General features: G+C 42.6%; 1 protein-coding gene and 1 long non-coding RNA gene across 4 annotated transcripts in view; one reads left to right on the top strand and one right to left on the bottom strand.

The window, feature by feature from the left end:
* Positions 1-6,942: 6,942 nt before the first annotated feature.
* Positions 6,943-20,323, bottom strand: part of LOC129818958 (uncharacterized) — a 33,924-nt gene continuing 20,543 nt past the window's right edge. The window contains exons 2-4 of the long non-coding RNA XR_008753988.1: positions 9,754-9,840; positions 9,394-9,432; positions 6,943-8,242 (exon numbers count right to left, since the gene is read on the bottom strand). This is a non-coding gene — a long non-coding RNA (uncharacterized LOC129818958). The remainder of the gene's footprint in view (positions 8,243-9,393; positions 9,433-9,753; positions 9,841-20,323) is intronic.
* The window catches only part of LOC129818956 (serine/threonine-protein kinase Nek6-like), an 85,076-nt gene continuing 78,113 nt past the window's right edge, over positions 13,361-20,323 (top strand). For 2 of the 3 annotated variants that reach the window (XM_055875343.1, XM_055875341.1), the window contains exon 1: positions 13,361-13,654. The gene's annotated coding sequence lies outside the window, so the exon portion shown is untranslated. Of the gene's footprint in view, positions 13,655-13,782; positions 13,984-20,323 lie in introns of those variants that run through there. The other variant, XM_055875342.1, reaches the window with a different exon arrangement.

Below are 20,323 nucleotides of genomic sequence, written 5' to 3' on the forward strand. Positions count from 1 at the left end.
GTGCAGCGACGGTCTCCATCCAAGCTGACAGAACTTGAGAGGATCTGCAGAGAAGAATGGGAGAAACTCCCCAAATACAGATGTGCAAGCTTGTAGCGTCATTCCCAAGAAGACTCGAGGCTGTAGTTTCTGCCAAAGGTGGCTTCAACAAAGTACTTAGTAAAGGGTCAGAATGCCTATGAAAATGTGATATTTTTCAAACTTTTTTTTTTTATTAGCAAAATTTTCAACAAACCTGTTTTTGCTTTGTCATTGAGGGGTATTGTGTGTAGATTGATTAAGAAAAAAAACTATTTAATCAATTTTAGAATAAGGCTGTAATGTCATTTTGGGGGGGAAAATGTCAAAAGGTCTGAATACTTTCCGAATGTACTGTATTCTGATCAACTGGCTTGTTCTTGTGTCAGGAAAAATACCTCATTAATCAGATAATATACCTGGCCATTACAACAGATCAAAGATTTCTGATCAAATTCGTAGTTCCTGCGTTTTGCCTTTGTAGGGTAGTATGGTTCTTGCAGCATTTTGTATTTTTACAATTTTGGAGCACTAATTGCAAATCTGTCCAATATGTTGCTGTTTTGAACAGGCTTCAAGGCAAATAAGCTGAAATCTCCTAGTAATGAACCTGTCATGTACACCATAATTCAAGCTGGCTGTTGTTAAAACACATCAGATTTTTTTATTGTTATATTACCCACAGTACAACCTGAATAGTGTGTCTCAGCTAACGGAGTCCCCGAAGTGAGTATTAAGGAAACAATGGTTCCCGCTTGATTCAGGCCCTATGTTTATTCTCCATTTACAAGCACCAAATGCACAGAGACACCTTAAATGCCATGTTGTTTTATTACACTCAGGCTTTGGGCTGCACGCACACCGAAAATAGCTCCCCCTGGACCTAAACATGCAGGAACCTTTTAGATCTGACAGCAAGGCTCTTAACAAAACCAGTGGGCCTTTCCTAGAGGGACAGAGGCTAGGGGACATTACATTCATCAAATAGCTTGTTGTTTTTCACCCTCTCTCTGAACTGGAAAGAGATACCAACATCTCTGGATTAATGGAGAGATGGAAAGAGAGGAAGAAAAGAGAGAAAAGAGGGGGCTATTGCTGCTGGAGCCGCTGAAGATGGCCTAACATAACTGAAGGAGCTTCTCTGAACATATGCTTGTGTTTTCATACATGTTGTTTTGGTTCCAGACAGTGGATACATGTAATTAAACGATACAATGTGATCCGCTATTCTGAATACAGTATTCATGCCGTATGGTGTAAGGTTTTATTTCCCAGCGATTGATCTAGTTGACACTGTGAATGCACGGATGTAAATAGTTCCAGTGTAACCCTGCAATTAAAGACGTGCTCCCGAATTTTGGCGATTAGCAAGTCTTTTTAAAACCTCCCGATTTGGGCTGGATGTGTCAAGGTGTAGTTCATACATGCATAATCTATAAGCAGAATCACTGTCTTACCTCAATTAGCCACGAAATTCCTAGATTGAATGCGGCTGTTTTCTGGAACCTGTGCAGCACCATTTCCCCTACATTTTCTCACACACGGGCCTGCCCCCTAGCAATTTGAGCTCCAGCCAATGAGCTTCAGCCCCTCACCAATTGAGTGACAGCTAGCAAGATGCACAAACTGAAGAGTGAGAGAGCAAAGAAATGGTGAACATATACACTGCTCAAAAAAATAAAGGGAACACTTAAACAACACAATGTAACTCCAAGTCAATCACACTTCTGTGAAATCAAACTGTCCACTTAGGAAGCAACACTGATTGACAATAAATTTCACATGCTGTTGTGCAAATGGAATAGACAAAAGGTGGAAATTATAGGCAATTAGCAAGACACCCCCAATAAAGGAGTGGTTCTGCAGGTGGTGACCACAGACCACTTCTCAGTTCCTATGCTTCCTGGCTGATGTTTTGGTCACTTTTGAATGCTGGCGGTGCTTTCACTCTAGTGGTAGCATGAGACGGAGTCTACAACCCACACAAGTGGCTCAGGTAGTGCAGTTCATCCAGGATGGCACATCAATGCGAGCTGTGGCAAAAAGGTTTGCTGTGTCTGTCAGCGTAGTGTCCAGAGCATGGAGGCGCTACCAGGAGACAAGCCAGTACATCAGGAGACGTGGAGGAGGCCGTAGGAGGGCAACAACCCAGCAGCAGGACCGCTTCCTCCGCCTTTGTGCAAGGAGGTGCACTGCCAGAGCCCTGCAAAATGACCTCCAGCAGGCCACAAATGTGCATGTGTCTGCTCAAACGGTCAGAAACAGACTCCATGAGGGTGGTATGAGGGCCCGACGTCCACAGGTGGGGGTTGTGCTTACAGCCCAACACCGTGCAGGACGTTTGGCATTTGCCAGAGAACACCAAGATTGGCAAATTCGCCACTGGCGCCCTGTGCAGTTCACAGATGAAAGCAGGTTCACACTGAGCACATGAGCACATGTGACAGACGTGACAGAGTCTGGAGACACCGTGGAGAACGTTCTGCTGCCTGCAACATCCTCCAGCATGACCGGTTTGGCGGTGGGTCAGTCATGGTGTGGGGTGGCATTTCTTTGTGGGGCCGCACAGCCCTCCATGTGCTCACCAGAGGTAGCCTGACTGCCATTAGGTACCGAGATGAGATCCTCAGACCCCTTGTGAGACCATATGCTGACACATGCACATTTGTGGCCTGCTGGAGGTCATTTTGCAGGGCTCTGGCAGTGCACCTCCTTGCACAAAGGCGGAGGTAGCGGTCCCGCTGCTCGGTTGTTGCCCTCCTACGGCCTCCTCCACGTCTCCTGATGTACTGGCCTGTCTCCTGGTAGCGCCTCCATGCTCTGGACTCTACGCTGACAGACACAGCAAACCTTTTTGCCACAGCTCGCATTGATGTGCCATCCTGGATGAACTGCACTACCTGAGCCACTTGTGTGGGTTGTAGACTCCGTCTCATGCTACCACTAGAGTGAAAGCACCGGCAGCATTCAAAAGTGACCAAAACATCAGCCAGGAAGCATAGGAACTGAGAAGTGGTCTGTGGTCACCACCTGCAGAACCATTCCTTTTTTGGGGGTGTCTTACTAATTGCCTATAATTTCCACCTTTTGTCTATTCCATTTGCACAACAGCATGTGAAATTTATTGTCAATCAGTGTTGCTTCCTAAGTGGACAGTTTGATTTCGCAGAAGTGTGATTGACTTGGAGTTACATTGTGTTGTTTAAGTGTCCCCTTTATTTTTTTGAGCAGTGTATTTACATATGTGACTTAGTACGCAATGTTCGGGGACCACTTTTGGCTCGTGAAAGCTACTTTCAGAACTACTGGCTAAAAAGTTGACAAAAGTACCTTCTTGAAGATGTTCAAATGTTCATAGATGACCAGCAGGGTCAAATAATAATCACAGTGGCTATAGAGGGTCCAACAGGTCAGCACCTCAGGAGTAAATGTCAGTTAGCTTTTCATAGCCGAGCATTCAGAGGTCGAGACAGCAGGTGCGGTGGGGGGAGGGGGGTGGAGCATACCTAAGCTCACACAGGACACCAGATAAGTGGAAAATGCCGCCGACGGACAGGGCTGCAGTGCTTCTAGCTCTTAAGAAACTTTGCAGTAGTTTGTTTTTTATGTGTTATTTCTTGCATTATTAGCGCATACATTTTTTTGTGTTATTACATACTGCCGGGAAGAACTTTTGGATATCAGAGTGACGATATAACTCACAAGCATTACCAGCATTACGAAAAGGAATACGACTTTACGAATCGGATCCTATGTTCGAACCCTCCAGGGCAATTGTACTGATTCCAGAGGCTGTTCCAAAACACCACAGGTGGAAAAGAGGTACACGGAGTGGACTTCTAGTCTGACTCAGGAGGCGCGCACACCACCCACCGCTTCCGAGTATATTACTCGCTAATGTTCAGTCTCTGGATAATAAAGTTGACAAGCTTAGGGAGAGGATTTCCATTCAGAGAGACATCAGGGATTGTAACATAGTCTATTTCACGGAAACATGGCTCTCTCCATTCAGCCAGTTGGGTTCTCAGTTCATCGCACAGACAGGAATAAATATCTCTCCGGGAAGAAGAAGGGCAGGGGTGTATGTTTCATGATGAACTACTCATGGTGTGATTGTGATAACATACAGGAACTCAAGTCCTTTTGTTCACCCGACCTAGAATACCTCACAATCATATGCTGACCGTATTACCTCCAAAGAGAATTCTCTTCTTTTATAGTCACAGCCGTGTATATTCTCCCTCAAGCCGATACTACGACGGCCCTCAAAGAACTTCAATGGACTTTATGCAAACTGGAAACCACATATCCTGAGGCCGCATTTGTTGTATCTTTGGATTTTAACAAAACAAATTTGAAGAAAATGTTACCCGAAGTTCTATCAACACATTGACTGTAGCACTCGCGCTGCTAAAACACTCGACCATTGCTACTCCAACTTCCGGGATGCCTACAGACCCTCCCCCGCCCTCCCTTCGGCAAATCAGATCACGACTCCATTTTGCATATGTTCTGGGTAGCCTCTGAGAACAACATAGACGAATACACTGGTGACTGAGTTTATCAGGAGGTATATAGGAGATGTTGTACCCACTGTGACTATTAAAACTTACCCTAACCAGAAACTGTCGATAGATGGCAGCATTTGCGCAAAACTGCGCAAACCATCACATTTAACCATGGCAAGGTGACTGGGAATATGGCCGAATAGAAACAGTGTAGTCATTCCCTCCGTAAGGCAATCAAACAGGCAAAACGTCAGTATAGAGAAAAAGTGGAGCCGCAATTGCGGCTCAGACACGAGACGTATGTGGCAGTGTCTACAGACAATCACGGACTACAGAGGGAAAACCAGCCACATCGCGGACAGCGACATCTTTCTTCTGGACAAGCTCAACACCTTCTTCGCCCGCTTTGAGGATAACACAGTGCCACCGACTGGGCCGCTACCAAGGACTGTGGGCTCTCCTTCTCCATGGCCGGCGTGAGTAAGACATTTAAGCGTGTTAACCCTCGCAAGGCTGCCGGCCCAGATGACATCCCTAGCCGTGTCCTCAGAGCATGCGCAGACCAGCTGGCTGGAGTGTTTACGGACATATTAAATCTCTCCCTATCCCAGTCTGTTGTCCCCACATGCTTCAAGCTGTCCATCATTGTTCTTGTACCCAAGAAAGCAAAGGTAACTGCACTAAATGACTATCGCCCCGTAGCACTCACTTCTGTCATTATGAAGTGATTTGAGAGACTAGTCAAGGATCCTATCACCTGTACCTTACCTGACACCCTAGACCCACTTCAATTTGCTTACCGCCTGTAACGATTGTCCTGGAAAGAAGGTGACCAAAACGCAGCGTGGTAAGTGTTCATTGTAATTTAATAAAATAACCTGAACACTGAAACAACAAAAACAACAAAGAGAGTGAACGAAACAGTTCTGTCTGGTGCAACAACACAAAACAGAAAACAACTACACACAACAAACAGGTGGAAAAAGGCTACCTAAGTATGGTTCTCAATCAGAGATAACATTAGACAGCTGCCTCTGATTGAGAACCACACCCGGCCAAACACACAGAAAAAGAAAACATAGAAACACCAGACATAAAATGCCCACCCCAACTCATGCCCTGACCAAACCAAAATAGAGACATAAAAAGGATCTCTAAGGTCAGGGCGTGACACCGCCCCAATAGATCCACAGACGATGCAATCGCCATCGCATTGAAAATTGCCATATCTCATCTGGACAAGAGGAAAACCTATGTAAGAATGCTGTTTATTGACTATAGCTCAGCATTCAACATCATAGTACCCTCCAAGCTCATCATTAAGCTTGAGACCCTGGGTCTGAACACCGCCCTGTCCAACTGGGTCCTGTACTTCCTGACGTGCCGCCCCCGGGTGGTGAAGGTAGGAAAAAAAAACTCCACTTCACTGATCCTCAACACTGGGGCCCCACAAGGATGCATGATCAGCCCCCTCCTGTACTCCCTGTTCACCCATGACTGCGTGGCCATGCACGCCTCCAACTCAATCATCAAGTTTGCAGACGACACAACAGTAGTAGGCCTGATTACCAACAATGACGAGAGCCTACAGGGAGGAAGTGAGGGCCCTGGGAGTGTGGTGCCAGGAAAAAAACCTCTTACCCAACGTCAACAAAACTAAGGAGCTGATCGTGAACTTCAGGAAACAGCAGAGGGAGCACCCCCCTATCCACAAGGTTGAAAGCTTCAAGTTCCTCAGCATACACATCACTGACAAATTGAAATGGTCCACCCACACAGACAGTGTGGGGAAGAAGGCGCAACAGCGCCTCTTCAACCTCAGGAGGCTGAATAAATGTGGCTTGGCACCTAAAACCCTCACAAACTTTTACAGATGCACAATTAAGAGCATCCTGTGGGCTGTATCAACGCCTGGTATGGCAACAACACCGCCCATAACCGCAGGGCTCCCCAGAGGGTGGTGTGGTTTGCGCAACGCATCACCGGGGGCAAGCTACCTGCCCTCCAGGACACCTACAGCACCCGATGTCACATGAAGGCCAAAAAAATCATCAAGGACAACAACCACCCGAGCCACTGCCTATTCACCTTGCTATCATCCATAAGGCGAGGTCAGTGCAGATGCATCAACGCTGGGACCGAGAGACTGAAAAACAGCTTCTATCTGTAGGCCATCAGACTGTTAAATAGCACATTAGAGGCTGCTGCCCTATATACATAGACTTGAAAGCCACTTTAATAATGGAACAATAGTCACTTTAATAATGTTGACCTATTTTGCATTTGTTACGCACGCCTCTATAAAGAGGGAACGCAACTCCCTGCTGCAACTCAACTCTCCGTGAAGCAAAAGAGGTATGGACCGTAGGTGCAAGAAAGGACGACAAAGGCAGAATTTAGCGTTTACTAGGATTTATTTCCTACACGGTAATATGGGGAAAAGGGGCTGGACGGAACCAAAGGAAAGAAAGTAAATATCAAAGCTCCCCCTCTCCTATCTAACCTGCCTACCCACTTAACTTACCTAACTTAGCACCACCTGGTGCCCTAACCAAAATACAGGGGGTGGTCCGCCCAGATCTTACCTAGTGTGCCTAGACATTGAATATACTACGGGTATATGTATGCCCTCAGGCCTCTTGCCTAAGCGCCTTCCCCTTCCCCCCTGGGAACAAATGAAACAGAATAATTATTAACAATTTCACAAACACTTTACAACAAAACTGAGTAAACTAACTCAGGCCAGAAGCTTTGACAAAGCAACAAAACACAGAGCTCTTTCTAATGATTTCTCCAAAACATTCAATCTCCCTCTAATCTTTTCTCCAAAACATTCAATCTCCCTCTAATCTTTTCTCCAAAACATTCAATCTCCCTCTAATCTTTTCTCCAAAACATTCAATCTCCCTCTAATCTTTTCTCCAAAACATTCAATCTCCCTCTAATCTTTTCTCCAAAACATTCAATCTCCCTCTAATCTTTTCTCCAAAACATTCAATCTCCCTCTAATCTTTTCTCCAAAACATTCAATCTCCCTCTAATCTTTTCTCCAAAACATTCAATCTCCCTCTAATCTTTTCTCCAAAACATTCAATCTCCCTCTAATCTTTTCTCCAAAACATTCAATCTCCCTCTAATCTTTTCTCCAAAACATTCAATCTCCCTCTAATCTTTTCTCCAAAACATTCATTCTCCCTCTAATCTTTTCTCCAAAACATTCAATCTCCCTCTAATCTTTTCTCCAAAACATTCAATCTCCCTCTAATCTTTTCTCCAAAACATTCAATCTCCCTCTAATCTTTTCTCCAAAACATTCAATCTCCCTCTAATCTTTTCTCCAAAACATTCAATCTCCCTCTAATCTTTCCTCCAAAACATTCAATCTCCCTCTAATCTTTCCTCCAAAACATTCAATCTCCCTCTAATCTTTCCTCCAAAACATTCAATCTCCCTCTAATCTTTCCTCCAAAACATTCAATCTCCCTCTAATCTTTCCTCCAAAACATTCAATCTCCCTCTAATCTTTCCTCCAAAACATTCAATCTCCCTCTAACCTCCAATCATTTCTGAACATAACACTGGCTTTTATATCTTCAGGTGGCAATGGTGATTAGAGTCAGCTGCTTCTTGAGGAGGGGGCGGGGTCAGCTCTCCAATCATCAATTAGCCTGGGGTCGACCAATCAGCTGCTTGGGGAGTTTTCAGGAATCTATCTCCTGAAACACACACACTCAAATACAACACAGAAACTGGGGAACGTAACAGCATTACTCATCTCATATATATATACTGTATTCTATCCTATTCTACTGTATCTTAGTCTATGCCGCTCTGACATTGCTCATCCAAATATATATTCTAATTCCATTCCTTTACTTTAGAGTGTGTGTATTGTTAGATATTACTTGTTAGATATTATTGCACTGTTGGAGCTAGAAACACAAGCATTTCACTACACCCGCAATACCATCTGCTAAACACATGTATGTGACAAATACAATTTGATTTGATTTGAAGACACGAGAAATGCACAGACTGATATGACAGACTGACCCTAGCCCCCTGGCAAATACACTATATATACAAAGGTATGTGGACCCCCTTCACATTAGTGGATTCAACTTTCAGCCACACCCGTTGCTGACAGGTGTATAAAATCGAGCACACAGCCATGCAATCTCCATAGACAATCATTGGCAGTAGAATGGTCTTACTGAAGAGCTCAGTGACTTTCAAACTGGCCTCGTCATAGGATGCCACCTTTCCAACAAGTCAATTCATCAAATTTCTGCCCTGCTAGAGCTGCCCCGGTCAACGCCAGTACCAGAGAATATCTTTAAACAATACACATTTATTAATAAAGCCCTTTTTACATCAGCAGATGTCACAATGTGCTATACAGAAACCCAGCCTAAAACCCCAAACAGCAAGCAATGCAGATGTAGAAGCATGCAGTTACTGTAAGTGAGCATCTCAGTTGTGCTGTATGACCCTGAGAATAGTTTGTTATCAAAATGCCTAGCAACCATTCTGATTGATCATGTCCACAAAAGGGGAAAACTAAGTTAGAATATGAAATGTTTTAAGAACACTGTTGAATTATAATACCGCTATGCTGAGAGAAAAAGGAGAACCAGGTATCTAGCAATATATTACAATATTTCTTGGTGAGGCAAAGATGGCGATAGTGAGCCACCTGAGACAAGCCTTGACGAAGACAATGTGAGCAAAACACTTGTAAGGCTACAGGAAATATGGGTTAGGCTGATCTGTCAGACTACATGTATGTATCATTCACCTCTAAAATAAACCCTTTACTGGAGTCAGTTTGTTCCCAAGAACACTACCAAACATCTATGAAACTTACCATACTTTATGTGATCCAAGACCTGTATGGTGGGGAAAACTATGAAGGGGAAAAGAGATCACTGTTACAGTGTAATAAACACACAAATCACATTATATAAACACTGGACATAAAGGTGACATATGTCAACAGTCAAGTTTTGTTGGAAAAATATATACATTTTGCGATTTTATCCACAGATTTTATCCACAGTTGGATTAGATAGAAGAGGGATATACTGTAGCATGGAACGTAAAGTTGCATAGGCGAGGATTGAATCTCTGCCTTCAGGGTTAAATGTAGACCAGGGGTGGCATGATCTTAATCAATTTTTAAAACTGCTGGGACTGGATGTGTATACTTACTGCAGTCACGTCTTACCTCGTTTTGATGAATCACCCTGCTGTCTTCCCATTTATGCCATTTTGTCCTGGTTGGAACCCAAGGCAGCTTCAAGGCATGGCGGTCCTGTGACAATGATATGAAGAGGGAGAGGGGGGTGTATGTGGGCCCTTTAATGGTAAAGTTATCACTCACATTATTCTAAGACCTTTCTTGTGGAGATGTTAGGAGTTGTTATTAGGCCTTTCGTGGATGCTGTTTTGGTACATAATTATGTTCAAAATCGCCACTTGACCTGGATATCATGCGCATAAGAAAAGACAATTTATGGAGGCTTCATCATACCACTGACCCAGAAAAACCAAGGCATTTCTAGGTTCGGTGCGGCAGTACTTCAGTCCTCAGGGAGGTAGTAGCAACGCTAACTAAGCCATCCGCTTCATTTGGCAACAGTCTATCAGAGAGTGATGTGTGTGTGTGTGTGTGTGTGTGTGTGTGTGTGTGTGTGTGTGTGTGTGTGTGTGTGTGTGTGTGTGTGTGTGTGTGTGTGTGTGTGTGTGTGTGTGTGTGTGTGTGTGTGTGTGTGTGTGTGTGTGTGTGAGCACATGCGCTTAGTCATGTGTTGCCTTAAGCAGCAGCAGCAGATTAGAAGCAGAGTGTGCTTCATTAGTTATTTTGAGAAAGGACAGAGCGAGAGGGGCAAAAGAGAGAGAGGGGGAGGAATAGAGAGGAGGAAGAGAGAAGAGGAGGGAGAAGTGAGAGGAGGAGGAGGAGCAAGAGAGAGAAAAGAGGAGGGAGAAGAGAGAGGAGGAAGAGAGAGGAGGAGGAAGAGAGAAGATGAGGAGAGGAGAGAAGGAGGGGAAAGAGAGAGCGAATTCAGCCAGAAGAGGTCTAGTTGTTGACAAGACACTCAACACGAGGACAGCAACTGTAGGCTCTACTAGGCTGATAGCACGCAAACCAACTACATTACGGTAACATATTGGACTTCGATCCATCCATGGCATCTGTCATGATTGATGTGAAAGCTTTGAATCTGTGACACCTGTGTAATCAGCTAAATTTGCCAAGTGACATAAACCATAGTGCCATTTTTACATTTTAAGAACCAACGTCACCCTTATTGCTGCCATTAGCACAATAGTGTTATGTCATTTGTCATAAACTAACATCAAATCAAATTTTACGCTTGGCATTCAGGTCAAAGAGTTCAATCTTGGTTTCATCAGACCAGAGAATCTTGTTTCTCATGGTCTGAGAGTCTTTAGGTGCCTTTTGGCAAACTCCAAGCGGGCTGTTATGTGCCTTTTACTGAGGAGTGGCTTCTGTCTGGCCACTCTACCATAAAGGCCTGATTGGAGTGGAATGGTGGAGTGCTGCAGAGATGGTTGTCATTCTGGAAAGTTCTCCCATCTCCTCAGAGGAACTATGGAGCTCTATCAGAGTGACCATCGGGTTCTTGGTCACCTCCCTGACCAAGGCCCTTCTTTCCTGATTGCTCAGTTTGGCCGGGTGGACAGCTCTAGAAATAGTCTTGGTGGTTCCAAACTTCTTCCATTTAAGAATGATGGAGGCCACTGTGTTGTTGGGGACCTTCAATGCTGCAGAAATGTGTTGGTTCCTCGACACAATCCTGTCTTGGAGCTCTATGGACAATTCGTTCGACCTCATGGCTTGGTTTTTGCTCTGACATGCACTGTCAACTGTGGGACCTTATATAGACAGGTGTGTACCTTTCCAAATCATGTCCAATCAATTGACTTTACCACAAGTGGACTCCAATCAAGTTGTAGAAACATCTCAAGGATGATCAATGGAAACAAGATGCACCTGAGCTCAATTTCAAGTCTCATAGCAAAGGGTCTGAATACTTACAGTATGTATATAAGGTATTTCTTTTTTAAATTTCTTATACATTTGCAAACATTTCTAAAAAGCTGTTTTCGCTTTGGCATTATGGGATATTGTGTGTATATTGGTGAGGACTTTTTGTTTTTATATACATTTTAGAATAAGGCTGTAAATGTAACAAAATGTGGAAAAAGTAAAGGGGAGTGTAAAGATAGTATACGAATATAAAAGGTGTACAGCAGTAGTTATATGGGATAAGACATGAATAGAATACAGTATATACCGTACGTTTAAAGTGGGTGAAATTGCATGTAAACATTATTAGTGACCAGCTATTTCAAATAATCATCTCATCATCAAGCTTTGTGCACCCCTGGGAGGCCCCAGGTCCGAGTTTAGGAAACCCTGTCCTACAGGAAATGCAGGCCATGTTACTCATTCTTGTGTCAGAGACATTATGAGCAAGTGTCTGCTTGTCCTACCACTCGCCTCGAAAGCTGTGGGCCTCCGAATCAGTGCGATGTTACAAATTTTTCTGGATATGTTTCACAACATGCACAGCCCCAGGGCATACAAGGCATTACACAAATCACCAGAGCACAACTATATCTCTGAACAAGAGTTCCTTTATGAGAATGTATCTTTCCTTTAACTGTTGCTTGGCTAAAAGTCAGAGAGAAGTTAACATGTCAGTCTATCACTGCATAGCCTACTACAGAATGTTCTGTACTACACAGCTTATTACAGTATGGACTGTATATCTGTTGGTCGGCTCGAAGGACACTGGGGTTATTGTACGGTAATTTTGACCTAATAATTTTTTTATGTTCATCTAATAGGTACTATAAAGCAGGTCAACACACAAGATTACAGATTAAAGAGATTTCTTGTAGATATTCTTGATGTAGAATGTCAAATTGAGTTGTATAACAAAATTTTTATTGCCTTAATTTCACTTTTAAAATAAACAAATAAAATCAATCAGGTGAGCTCTGACAACACATATTTGCCAGGTTATCCTCAGTCTGAAGTGCTGAAACAAGATACTTTATGATAACCATCCTTCCTTGCATAGTTCTCAACCAATGACCTGCTCCCGAGTGGCGCAGCGGTCTAAGGCACTGCATCTCAGTGCAAGAGGCGACACTACAGTCCCTGGTTTGAATTCAGGCTGAATCACATCCGGCTGTGTTTGTGAGTCCCATAGGGCGGGCACAATTGGCCCAGCGTCATCCGGGTTTGGCTGGGGTAGGCCGTCGTTGTAAATAAGAATTTGTTCTTAACTGACTTGCCTAGTTAAAAAAAGGTTAAACATTTTGGTTTTAAAGATGTCTGAACATAGTCTATACAGTAATCGTTATATGCATAATTCAAAACAGTCACATTGACTAATCTAAACAACCTATACGATCATACAATAATACAACAATACAAGTTGATACATGAAATATGTTTGGTGTATATCATCAAGATAAAAAAGTGTGATATGGAAGTTACATAAATTAACTTTGTAGGTGCTAAATTATATCTGTATCGAAAGTGCATGACCATGCTTCACGTGCCCTGACTGTATAACTATTAGGCCTACTCTGAAGGGGAAAAAAGCAGAATGGGTTTTGTGATAGTGGTTCAAAAATATATACTGTTTGCCATAACTTTATGAAACTGTGTAGGCTATAGAAATGCTATATTGTCAAATATTCTCGCAGCCTATTCCTCTATTCATCAGTAATATGCAGTGGGTTGAGTTTCTGTGCTATTTGACGTTTGACCCAATTTTCGAAAAACATGCAGTCCATGTGACGTTGATTCGCGCCCTCGACTATTGAATTGACTGCACGAGCGACCTTCCTCCTACAGTTTCTCCTCCCGGTAAAAGAATAAGTGTGGTCAGATTCGTTTGAGTGGCCTTCGTGGCATGCGACAGTAAAAGAGGCGCGGGACAGAGAGAGCGACGGAGAGAGAGAGAGAGAGAAAGAACTTTAGAACTGTCGAAGGGGGAGTTGCACAACACGGATTAATGTAACTCTGTTTACACCTTCCTTATTCCAAAACGTCAGCGTGAAGAGAAAATACTCAGCAAAATCAGGTAAAATACTCAAACGTGTTGAATTCATTACTTTTTTAGAACCATTCTCATTGTAGCCAACATAGTTGCAAACTTGAAAACAGTCCAGCACTTGACTTGGTGACAAAAGTTACAAAGTAGCGCGGGACTCGGCTGTCATTTCTGTTGCATATTTTGTTTCGTTCAGGGAGTGTTTACCAGTGTCTCCATGTGTCTCATGCGTTCTGGAGAATTGTAAAAAGAAGTTATAAATCTAGATTTTGCGCGGAATCATTCGTCAAAGAATACTGTAGTTACAGGGTATGGCAGTTTGGCTGCCGTACGGACTGGCAGCTTTGGACAAAAACAAGGTTGGTCAAATTCGACAACAACACTGTAGTTACATATGTTGCGACAGTTTACCACACCAACACTACTAGAGTAAGTACGGAAACGTTGTTTTTTATTCTCAACTCACGCTCAAATTCTATTTTTACAGCTGCTATACATTTAGAATATTCTGACAATGTAAATGTATTTAGTCTAATTAAAAAAGTTAAATTGATATGGAAGGCTTTCACAAGAAGACAGTGCCTTCAGAAAGTATCCGTACCCCTTGACTTATTACACATTTTGTTGTGTTACATTCAGTATACAAAATGTATTAAATATATTTTCCCTCTCACCCATATACATACAATGCCCCAAATTGACAAAGTGAAAACAAGGTTTTAGACATTTTTGCTAATTTATTGAGAATGACATACAGAAATATCTAATTTACATAAGTATTCACACCCCATAGTCAATACTTTGTAGAAGCACCTTGCCAGCGATTGCAGCAGTGAGTCTTTCTTGGTAAGTTTTCAAGAGCTTTCAACACCTGAATTGTGCAACATTTACCCATAATTCTTTTGAAAATTATTCAAGCTCTGTCAAATTGGTTGTTGATCATTGCTAGACAACCATTTTCAGGTCTTGTCATAGATTTCAAGTAGATTTAAGTCAAAACTGTAACTTGGCCATTCAGGAGCATTCACTGTCTTCTTGGTAAGGAACTGCAGTGTAGAATTGGCCTTGTGTTTTACTTTATTGTCCTGCTAAAAGGTGAATTGGTGGCAAGTAGACTGAACCAGGTTTTCCTCTGGGATTTTGCCTGTGCATTGCTCCCTTCTGCTTATTTTTTATCCTGAAAAACATTCCAGTTCTTAACAATTACATGCATACCCATAACATGATGCAGCCACCACTATGCTTGAAAATATGGAGAGTGGTACTCAGTAATGTGTTGCATTGGATCTGCCCCAAACATAACACGTTGTATTCAGGAAAAAAAGTTAATTGATTTGCCACATTTTATGCAGTATTGCTTTTGTGCCTTGTTTTCGTTCTGTCACTTAGTTTGTATTGTGGAGTAACTACAATGTTGTTGATCCATCCTCAGTTTTCTCCTATCACAGCCTCTGTAACAGTGTTAAAGTAATCATTAGCCTCATGGTGAACTCCCTGAGTGGTTTCCTTCCTCTCCAGCTACTGAGTTAGAAAGGACACCTGTATCTTTGTAGTGATTGGGTGTATTGATACACCATCCAAAGTGTAATTAATAACTTCATCATGCTCAAAGGGATATTCAATGTCTGCAATTTTTTTATCCCCCCCCCCCATCTACCAGTAGTTACCCTTCTTTGTGAGGCATTGGTAAATCTCCCTGGTCTTTGTGGTTTGAATAAAATAAAAAATACAAGTGAAACAACAGTGTTACTGATGTGTAAAATAACAGGTTGTATTACACGTTCTCCTTTTCGACAAACAGAAAATTATAACCAGATGTTAGTCCAGGTTTCGATGTGAGAGATCCATTTGTTTACAGTGAAATCGGAGTATGATGCACGTCATGGCGCTCCTGTTTATTTGTTATTGATGCGGTGGTATAAACAAATATGACGCGTGTTACCAGAGCAGGGGTAATCACTGAAGGGTGGGTATGAGGGTAAAGTTTGTTTGGAGGTTGTTAGGATGCGTGTGCATACCAGGCCCAATACCTCGCTAAAATTAGTCACGTGTCAGCTGCGTTGCGGGCAGGTGCTAGTGGTGAGTGCTACAACAAGGGTCTAACACCACCAGCATGTGGAAAGCGAACAGCTCTTCTCACCCTTTGGTTTGTAATAGTATTGGCATGACGTGCCAAGATGCAATGCACATTTCAGAGACCTTCATGCAATTCCCATGGGCTGCTACAATACATAGGCATCATGCTTATGAAAAGGCTAGGAGGTAATCAAAGTTCACTGGGAAGTGACCTCTCCTTGTTTTGCACTGGTCTGGTGTTGATCCAGAGAACCAAAATGGCTGCTCCAAAAAGTTTTGACATTTGTTGCTATTTGCAGATGCTCATAGGTGGAACTAAAGTCCAAATATGTGTCTTTCGTTCAACTGCCTGAAACCACTCTGAGCCTGTGTGAGTGCAGAATCCTCTTGTAGGGTCTCTTTCATAGAAAGCAGGCCGTGGACTGATGGCTTTTACAATCTGACGCAACGCAGCTGTCACACAGAACACTACATAAATGCAAAAGGATTGACCAAGAGGCCCGATATAGACGCTTGTATTTTTAGACCATCTCACCCATACTTTAACTCATTGCTCTTTGGTAATTGGATATCGCCCACTTCCACCCGCCCCACTCACCCGTACGCGTGGTTCGGCCCACTTGGGCCCTGGATGCAGTGAGGGCATGTGTAGGACAGCGTTCTTAAAATGGAACAGGCCATTTCTGGAAGCCACTGTCATTCAAAACGGCACGAAAATACCCCATAGTCACTCGCAGTTATTTGAATAAACTGTAGACTGGGCACTGACAGTGTGCGTGATTGACGAAACTATGGCCTGGAGTCAGAGGTGAAATACCAACGCAACAATTTTGGCAACTGCAAGAGGATGGGAAAAACAAATGTGGCCTCCGTCAAGCAGATCAACAGGGACCCGCGTGTCTGAAGAATCAGGCCAGTTCAGTCGTGACGACGTACCCAAGCCTATTAAAGTCAATATCTGCTTCATCAGTGTTATGAGAGCAACATGTATTTGATAACATCTGTGGTTTGTGGAATATAATTCACACACACAACCACCAAAAGGGAACCTAAGACTGATCCTGGACTGAACTACACTTAGTGATCAAAAGATGTATGTCCTTATTACCAAGTATTGAGCAGGTTGAAATTTATTGTCACGAGTCTTGTCCTGGAGGCAGAAGTGAGCAATTTCCCCTTAGATAGGCCAGCTGCAAAGTCAACATTGTCTATACTGTAAAAATTTATGGAAACAAAAATTATCTTTAAGGTTAGGGTTAGGCATTAGAGTTAGCAGTGTGGTTAAGGTTACGAGTTATGGTTAGGGTTAGGTTTAAAATCTGATTTGATGACGGTGGCTGTGTCAGCTAGTGACAACTCTGTCGAGCTGCCTCCAGAACAAGATTCATGACGAAAAACTCTAACATGCAAGTAATTATGTAAATTTGACTTTGGTGTCGTTTGTCTATAAACAACCGTTTAGTCTAGTATTAGCCAGGTTTAAGTATCAAGCTCCTCACCATAAGAATGACCGAAGACCCATTTTTCACTATGTATCACTATGTTGATTGGTGAACCAAGCTCACTTGATGAGTAAACTTGTCTTAAACCTGAAGACTTGCATAAGCCCCCCTGAACTAATGCATAAGCTTTTGCTCATAGGGCCAAAACAGTCACGCATATGAGCTAGGTTCAAACCCCTGTCGGTCAAAACAACACATCATGCTACGCCATGATAGGAAATATTTCCTATGATTTTCAGTACATTTATTCAGAAATATCCGATGGCTAGTAGAGAAAGGGCAGTTTTATTTCCCTCTCTTCCAGTGCAGCTCTTCCAGTGCAGTGCCAATAATATCATTAACGTTATCAAATGCACAAGGTGATAATAGTAAGAGAAGGTGAATATATGCGGTTCACAGAGTGACAAGGTCGGGAGGTGGGCTTTAAACTGGATGATGTTGACGGCACATCATCCAGTATAATGGACGAGTGTGGGGATGATGGACCAGTGAAGGATTGCTGGAGGGAGAAAGACTAATTAATGTATAGGTATCTTTATGGAGGTATGGACCATAGCTACCTACCTCAGATGGTATTGCTGATTTGATACACATTATCATTATGTGATAAAAGATCTCGTGCTCAATCAACCCAATCTTGCCGGTTCCTTCCAATCTGAAACCTACTTCCTACCATGCAAATTATCACTTCTTCACTGTCACTTCCCCTCTTATATCTGAGTCTGACTGCTCGGAAAATGAGTCTAAATCAACCAAGCATGCTAATTAAAATGTAAGACAAGACAGAAGTTTTGCAAGAAAAACATGCAAAATAAGCTGTTTTTCTCCTCCTCTGTGGTAAGAGGGCTGTGCCTCAGCCATTGATATCCGGAGAGACCCCCGTCTGTTCTCCCCCCTCAGAACTTTCCCAGGCATTCTTGGGAGGCTTGGAGTGTGTGGAGCTACGAGCTGACGGGAGAAGGGGAAACAGCTGCACGGGGCTGGAGCTGACACAATGTCACATATTAGTGTCGTCGCTAGCGCTCTGCGTCTTGCTTAGCTGCTCGCTCCCATTTGAGCTTTTTTTTCACTTGTGGAGAGATGAAAGGAGAGTTGAAGACGAGCACCGTTTCTGGAAGTCACCTCCTGGAGTCCCCCCTGCTGTCATTGCCATGATTATTTATTTGTTGATGTGTTTCTTTATTTGATCAGTTTAGAAGATTTAAAAGAGAAAGTCCAGGGAAGATATACTGCTGCAGTTGCCTTCTTGGAATTTTATTTCTAAGATGTACAGGAAGATGTACTTTGATACATGATTACTGTGTAATAATTGTAATTTCGAAACATGTCCCAGCCAGAGGGTATCAAAGTAGAACCCAAGACAAACCCTGTGTAAAGGTTGCACAATGCACAACAGCTACATGAGAGCCATAGCCTGCCGAGCTAAAGCCCAAGTCTGAAGCCCAAGTAGCTAATTCCTCAATTGAACACCACCACAATGGCCAAGTTAAATACTTAGTAGCACCCCACTACACATGCATCTCTCTCAACATGTGCCCAACATCATGGCACCAGGCCCGGTTGTCATTTGTAACTAATCAACGGTTATTAATGCAGCTGTATTGGTAGTGCAGAGGAGGTTAAGGTCGCTTGCCAGTTGGCACCGGTCTCAGACTCCAGTAAGCGATTACGACTGACTCATCATCAGAGATCGGGAAAGAGAAAGATATACAGGAAGAGAGAGAATCTAAGTCAAATGCAAAATAATGCTTTTAATGCTCGGAAGGACAGGAAAGACAAGTCTCGGCACACCCATGCTGTTATTGTTTAAGGAGCCATGTGTGATCCATTTTTTTCTTAAGAACTGGATTTGTGACTTACGTTTTCTTCCAACAAACAAGGTTGTTTGTCATTTTAATGTCATAAATAGAAATCTAGTCACATTTTCAGTCCTTATTTCCCAACTGAGTGGAAAAAATACAACAGAACAAATGCTCCCTCTGCGGAGGATTGCGAGGAACGAGAAAAGTGAGAAATATCTGCCAAACTGTCAAAAGGTCATGGACTGCTTTCCCCAGCTGAGTCTGGCAGGTCGCCCCGTCACCCTGGTGACCACCTCCCATTCGGTGTTAATGACCCAGTCCCAGGGCAAAGCCAAGCAAACTGGATCATTAATGTCGCTCAGGTACCACTAGGGATCCATTGTCCTCTCCGTGCAGGATGGAAGCAGGGAATCCAGGGATCTAGGTCAGGCACAGAACCATTGGCATCCAGTAGGGGCCCAGTGCTTTTAATTGCCGTAATCCTTACATCTAAGCTAACATATGGAATTGTTTTAAGATGGTCATACCAAGGATCATTTAGCTATTTTATTTTGAATCACAGGCAGGGTTCCCCAACTGGCCGTCCCGTAAACTGGTTTTATTTGGCCCCCCAAGTTTTCTGAATAAAAATAAAAACATTTATATACTTTTGTATTTTTTTCATTGTTGGACATAAAAGACTGTAAAAACACCAGGAAATCAGATCCAATGAATCTAGCTATCAAACTATAGGCTCCTCACTACGAGACTAAGCCAATTTGCAAATGCTAAAATCAATATCTATATATTTTTTTATTAATTCATTTAAGAAATCTATTCCCATGTATTCCCATGCATAATAGAGACAAGTGATCGTATACAAATGTAAACAAGGTTTGAAATGATTGTTTTAGTCAAACATTATATCTGTTTGGGCTTCTTATTCGTAATTATGTTCTGGCACTAAGACCATCCTGTCAAGAAAGAATTGGTCCACAGCTGAATCTAGTTGATGATCCCTGCCTTAATAAGGTATCAAAAAATATATATAAACAAATAATTTTATTAAACATTGAATTTGGCCTTACTGCTATTAGCCCATAGAAACGCAACGATTAACAGTCATACGTGGATAAATAGATAGTAAAACAAATATATCCATAGGACATTTGTTCTGAAGTGTCTGTCTTATATCTGAGAGATACAAGAAAGATCAGGAACCAATTTTTTAAATATTTTTTTACATGTATTTATTTTAGGCATTAAACAATCTACATATATACAGTGCATTTGGAAAGTATTTTGATCCCTTGACTATTACCATATTTTGTTACGTTACA

Source organism: Salvelinus fontinalis, chromosome 21, assembly GCF_029448725.1.
Source record: "Salvelinus fontinalis isolate EN_2023a chromosome 21, ASM2944872v1, whole genome shotgun sequence".
Lineage (NCBI taxonomy): Eukaryota > Metazoa > Chordata > Actinopteri > Salmoniformes > Salmonidae > Salvelinus > Salvelinus fontinalis.